The sequence below is a fragment of the Pristis pectinata genome, chromosome 5 (assembly GCF_009764475.1).
Source record: "Pristis pectinata isolate sPriPec2 chromosome 5, sPriPec2.1.pri, whole genome shotgun sequence".
Taxonomy (NCBI): Eukaryota; Metazoa; Chordata; class Chondrichthyes; order Rhinopristiformes; family Pristidae; genus Pristis; species Pristis pectinata.
Genome location: NC_067409.1, coordinates 68,280,687 through 68,287,388, shown reverse-complemented (window position 1 = coordinate 68,287,388; position 6,702 = coordinate 68,280,687).

Below are 6,702 nucleotides of genomic sequence, written 5' to 3'. Positions count from 1 at the left end.
CGTGAGTCTTCTACACTTGTTTTTCTGAGTCAGGGGTGTCCCCCTGTAAGTGCTGCACAGTGACCATGTCTGGGGTGCCCTGCGTTGTTATCTTTGGCTTGCAAGCAACTGCTTGTTTTTCCGCAGTCGAAACAATTTTAGACCCCTGGTGTGCTGCCAATTTTGCCTCTGCGTCTGCCCTGTTATTGCCCTGTGTTACTAGGGAGGTGTCTGAAAGGTGAGCCAAGCATTTAATGATGGCCAATTTGTTAGGGAGGAGGATGGCCTGGAGGAGGTTCTTTACATAAGCCACGTTCTGTATGGGGCTACCTGTAGAGGTCAAAAATCCCCTGTGCCAAAATCATGGGCAACTCCAAAATCATAGCGGGAATCAGTGAAGATGTTAGCTACTTTGCCCTTGGCTAAAATACAAGCTCTGGTCAGGGCAAAGAGTTCTGCTTTTTGGGCAGAGACTGGGGGCTGCAAAGATGCACACTCCACAACATGGGAGTCATTTACTATGGCATAGCCACAAAGGTGGGTTCCCTGTTTGGAAACGGAGGAACTACCATCGACATACAGGCTTAAGTCTGCTGACTGGAAGGCCTTTTCCAAAAGGTCCGGACGGGGTGTAGTCAAAAAGTAGTTACGCATTAAACAGTCATGTGGTGGATCTGCAAGATCCACTGGTGGGGCCTCCAGAAAGGTGGCAGGGTTAATGGTGGTGCAGTAGGCAAAAGTGAGGAGTGGGTTATTCAGGAGCACTACCTCATATCCGTTTAAGCAGGCCAGGGTAAGGTGTTGCGTCTGATGAGAGGTTAGGAGTGCCGTTACGGTATGGGAGGAATAAACAACTACTGATTGTTGCAGTGTTATATTGGAGTAATATGCCACCGGTCTTTTCCTATCCCCATGGGTTTGAGTAAGGACGGCTGTAGCGCAGTCCTCCAGGACATTCACAAAAAGCTGAAATGGGCGATCATATAGAGGGCATCCCAGTGCCTTGTTTGAACTTCTCAAAGGCCTCCTTTTTCTCCTCAGTAAGTTCAAAAGTTCCCATGGACTGGCTTGAAGCCAGGGGTGTGAGGTGCTTGGTAAGGAGGGCCACATTAGGTAGCCATTATCAAAAGAAATTTACTAGACCTAAGAAGGCGCGCATACCCTTCTGGGTAGAGAGTGGTGGGGTAACAATGATGGGTGTAATATGTTCAGGAGTGAGCCGCTGCTCAGTAGCACTTAAGAGGGTGCCCAGAAATTTCACCTTACGCTGGGTTCGTTTTACTTTTTGTGGAGGTATTACGTATCCCCAAGAGTGGAGTGCGTTAAGTAGTTTACTAGTGTCTGCGATATTGGCGGGCTCCGAGGGGCTTGCCAATAAAAAGTTATAGACATACTGGACAATAGTTGCAACCCTTGGAGTTGTTTATGCAAAACTTGGGAGAAAATAGTCAGGGAGTGTATAAAACCTTGCAGCAGGCGCATCCAGGTGTATTGCTGACGTTGGAAGGTGAAAGCAAACAGGTGCTGTGAGTTGGGAGATAAGGGAATTGCAAAAAATGCCTGCTGGAGGTCCACAATAGTAAAAATATAGGAGTCAGCAGGGATGCTGCTGAGAATGGTGGCTGGGTTCGGGACCATAGGATGCAGTTGTTCCACTATGTCATTGACCTTACGCAGGTCTTGTACAAGGTGCCATTCTGTCCATCCGGGTTTGGGGACAGGTAAAATGGGGGTGTTGCAAGGTGATTGGCAAGGAATCAGAATGCCCTGTTTGCAGAATGAATCTATCAAATGGATTATCCCGTCAACAGCCTCTCTCCGAAGGGGGTACTGTGGGACGGAAGGCAGTTGTGCTCCCGGTCTTACATGGATTTGGACTGGGGTCACTGGGGTGAATCCTACCACAGCTTTTGATGCGGCCCATAAATTCGGGGGTTGGCTCATCCGAAGGGAGTCGGTGGGGCTGATGGTGGCGTAAACAGCCTGTCATTGAGAAAGGGGTGAGGTAATAAGTCAGGGTCCCTTCTGGCAGTATCTGGGGAACCCCGTGAAGGCCTGTGTCTGCCTGTGCCTCAAGTCGGTGGGCTAGGAATCCCAGCTCCTTTGGTTTATGACCCTCATTAACTGACAGGTTAATGTGAGGGGACATCAAGCCCGACTGATTCCACAACTCATTAGACACTTGAACTAAAAGTGCTGCCCCCTCCTTACCCACTACTTCCCCAAAAATAGTGACAGTCACCATGCTACCCAGGAGAGGAGCATACAACCCTTCTAGCTCACTTGAGACCCCTGTGGGGTCATAAGCTAGCATCACATGTGGGTCAGGGGTTTTCAAGGGTGGGTCAAAATCTCTGTTTGTGAAGTCCACCGTCCACGACTGAACACTGAGGTGAATCCAGAGGTTTTAGGGCCGTTAATGGTAATTCCTTCATCCAGGCATTGTATTTTGAGTCGGAGGGAGCAGAGCAGGTCCCTCCCGGCCAAGTTAACCCCTAGCTCTGGGGTTACTGCAAATTGGATCAGACATTCCCGATCTCCAAATCCCACTTGTAAAGGTTCAGTTAAGGGGTAGGATCTTTCCTGTCCCTCCAGCCCGCTCAATGGAACTGAGGCAGTGGACAATTTAAAATCATGCTGGGCGATACAAGGAGCTTCGAGGGTCGAGGTATTTGCCCTTGTGTCTATCATAAAGGGGATCGGCTTTCCCTCGACTAAGAAATTGACGATGGGTTCATCAATGGGTTATCGGTGAGGGTAGGGTACATGGAATGGCTACTCCCCACAGCTAGTCAGGCAGAAAACAGGTTGCTAGTTGAAAAAGGTTGTCGTCTACCAGGGGGTCTAGTCTGCCGATGACAGTAGTGGGGGCAGTCCCGCCGCCAGTGGTCAGGTGCCCCACAAAGGTAGCATCCTGTCAACCTGACGCTTGCCGGTGCAGGTTGTTGGGGTCCCCTGGGTCCTGGGTAATTACGAGGGGGCGGTGATGGCTCACAAGGGGGCCCGTATGCTGGGGCTCTTGGGTCATTAGGGTACAGTGGATACCCTTTACCAGGCCAGTCAACCCCTCCTGGAACGCAAAACTGCTGTTCCATTTGATATTCTGTATTATCGGAGTATGGAGGTCGGGGCTGAGGGGGTCTCTGGACCATTTCCTGTTTTACCCTTGTGGCTTTCGAGTCACGCCCGTTACTCCAGAAGTGGACTAGGGCCCTCCTCGTGGCTTGTCATGTATGGTCAGGCCAATTCATGTTATTAGTGCGGATAGCTGACACCACTCCCTCAGGAATACATTGTAATAGGAGGGCGTTAAACTAGGGGGAGGCATTGCCTCCGTTATAGGCATTGTCCCCCGCATAGGTACCGTAAAGTGAACAGAAACGGTCCCAAAAATCTGGGCCGTCCTCACCCTGTTTCGGTCGGCATTCCAAAACCTTAGTTATGTCAATAGGCTGTTGGAGGGTTTTGCGAAGAGCGGTTCTAATGGTGGTTACCTGGTCCTGAGGCCGGACGGCTGCCTGAAAGGCTGTCCAGTCTGCATAGTTTCCCAGGTGTTCTTTCCACCTTTCCGCCTCATTAGTTGTAAGGGCCATGCAACAAAGACTGAAAAGGTCTTGGGGGGTGGCCTGGTACATCTGAATTGTTCCGATCACATAATCTATGAAATCCTCCGGGTTGGTTTTACAGTTGGGCGCCTGACTCATGATTAGGCACGTCTCCTGAGGCTTCCAAGGGGTGTAGATTTGGATCGTAGGATTAGCGCTCGCTTGGGTTGGATCAGGATTGGGAACACTCCTGTTGGGGAATTCGCCTTGACTCCCTTTACTTTATTCAACATAGGTGGTGGGCTGGGATCTTTAGGGTCGTCATAATCAGGGGTAGAATCGGAGTCATAATCGGTGTCTGTCTGAGAACCTACTAAAGGTCTGTCCCCTACCAAAAAGTTCCGTCGCTTGTCTGTGGCCTTAGAGCCATTCGTATGCGGGCTTTTTCTCCGTCTAAGCTGATTCCTGGTTCGGGACGAAATAGGGCCATGAAATTGTCCTTGGGGTGGGACTTGGCTAGCAGTCGTTGGTGGTGAGAGCGGAACGGTTTGTGGACTAGTCGCATTAAATGGGGGCGGCAGTGAAACGGGGGGGGGGGTGGGGGGGTAGGTAGATGCTGTGGGTCCTCCTCATTTTCATCCGTATCATTATTTTGGAACAACAGGGGCACGCCAGACATGTCAGGAGGTACCTCCACTTTATCCTTATTTCTTTTATTTTTAGTCCTACGTTTTTCCTTATTCTCCTGATTGACCCCTTCTCTCTCCCTTCTGTTCCTCTCAGCATTGTGGTCTCTGCACTGAGACTTCAGGACTTCCCAGCTCTTAGGATTCCCCCTTTCATCACACACACTTATTCCCCTTCTGCGCCCATTTTGTTCCCAACTATTCTGTTTAGATTTATTTGTTAGGTCTTCGGCTGTTTTTCTCCAAGTAGACATTAATATTTTCCATTTTTTCCCCATGTTGTGCTCCCAAATCGCCCTTTCTGCCTTTAGGCACTTATCCGCATCCCAAGATCCCCCCAGTGGCCATATTTCATTTCCCAATTTTTTATTGAGGCGTGCCGATAATTTACGGAAGCTACTCTCATTTTTCAGATCGTCTTTACATAACTTAGATAGTGGGGTATTAGACCCAGACTTATCGAGAGTTTGTCCCATTTTTTTTCTCGATCGTACGGTACAAATCGCTGCGATTATCTATAAGAGTCACCAGGATTTCCCCTCTTAAGAACCAGTCTAAGGCAGGGTGGTAGTACCGGAGAACCGATCTCAAAACTTAGAGCTCAAAACCTTGAAATTCACAAACTTAAAACCCAAACCTGGGGACCCCAAACCCAAACACAAAACTAACTTAACTGGGGACTCGAACCCCGAACATGAAATTAACAACTGGGGACTCGAACCCCAAACGCGAAACTAACCTCACTGGGGACTCGAACCCCGAACACGAAATTAACTTAACTGGGGAATTGAACCCCCAACACGAAATTAACTTGACTGGGGAATTGAACCCCAAGCACAAACTTAACTTAACTGGGGACTTGAACCCCGAACACGAAATTAACTTAACTGGCGACTCGAACCCATCTTACCTGTGGCACTCGGACAGGTTCGCGAGGAGTCCATCAGAGGATATTCGACAAGCGAAGGGATCGATCAGGTGTCCGACTCCCTGAGAGGGATCAAGGTGAATCGTACCTTGTGGGCCCTTCTGTCTCAGGTAGCCTTTATCCCCATTCATCGCTCATGCCACTTCCGAAACCTTGTCTTGGACTCCTGGCTGGCTCACCAAATTGTCGTCTCAAAATTAAGTTCTCACTTCTGTCCGCTGTAAAGTAACACAGTGCCACGAGGTCGAATCGAGAAAACGCGTTTATTAGCAGTGCACCGCTAAGGAGAGGTCTCTTCAGCACTCGTTAAGAGTCGCTTCCCGAGGTCTCCCTGTGCAAAGGAACAGACAGAGATTTATACAGATATTGTCATGCACACTTAATGCATGCAGTGCCGCGAGTTTCTGTCAGGCCACAGAGATCCCGAGACAGACATCGCACCTATTGTCCAGCATAATTGAGTTATAATCAAGAGTTTCAAAGACAGGTATCACCCCTCATTGTTTAGGACAAGCTTCCCACTCATTGTTTATTGCACTCAGTACCCCTATTGTCTAGAATAACTGGTTCCGGACACAGTAATTAACACCTTATCCATTGAGTCAGCAGCTTGTGTGCTCTTGCTTGCGAGGTATTTTTTCCATCAGCTATCGTTATGGTTACAGTTTTTAACCCTTTAATTCCTCAGTAGGACCTAGTAACTTGTCTACCTTTAGTCCCATTCGTTTTTCCAATCTGTTATCTTTTGGGATTGTAACTGTAACAAGTTCTTCCATGCTGTTTGAAACTAACCTACCTTTCAGATATTTGCAGTGTCCTTCACCATGAAGATTGATGGTATTTGGTTAGCTTATCTGCCATTTCCTTGGTTCCCATTACTAATTCCCTGGTATTACTCTCTGGGGGCTATAGCCAGAAGAGCTTTTCACATCCACAGAAGCCCCTACCGTTTGTCTTGTTATTAAATTTACAGTTTTTGCTTATAATCAATTTTCTCCCTCCACATTAAACTTTTCATCACTCATTGAAGGTTCTTGTAACATTCCCAGTCCTCTGGTTTACCATTAGCCCTACCTCTTTTTATGTTTTCGTCTTTGATTTCATATTTTCCTTGATCTCCTTTGTTAAACATTAATGGGATCTTTCTTTCTAATTGTGCCATGAACTAGATACTTAAATACCTGCCATTGCTCGTCCAGTAATCTATCTCTTAACTTGCTTACCCAGTCTGACTCCGGACAACTCTACCTTCATACCATTGTAATTGTACTTGTTTAAGTTGAGGATATAGGTTATGGACCCCACATGTTCACTCTCAAACTGTATTCGGAACTCTGCCATGTTGTAATCACTACTCCCCAGGGAACCTTAACCATAACATCTTTTATTTATCCTACACCATTACACATAACCAAATTTAAAAGGTTCTGTAACATCTGGCTCTAAGAAACAATCCTTGACACACCCCACGAATTATTCTTCATCGGTATTGTTGGCAGTCTGATTAGTCCAATCAATAAGCAAATTAAAATCTCTCATAGCAATTGCAGTTCCTTTCTTATTT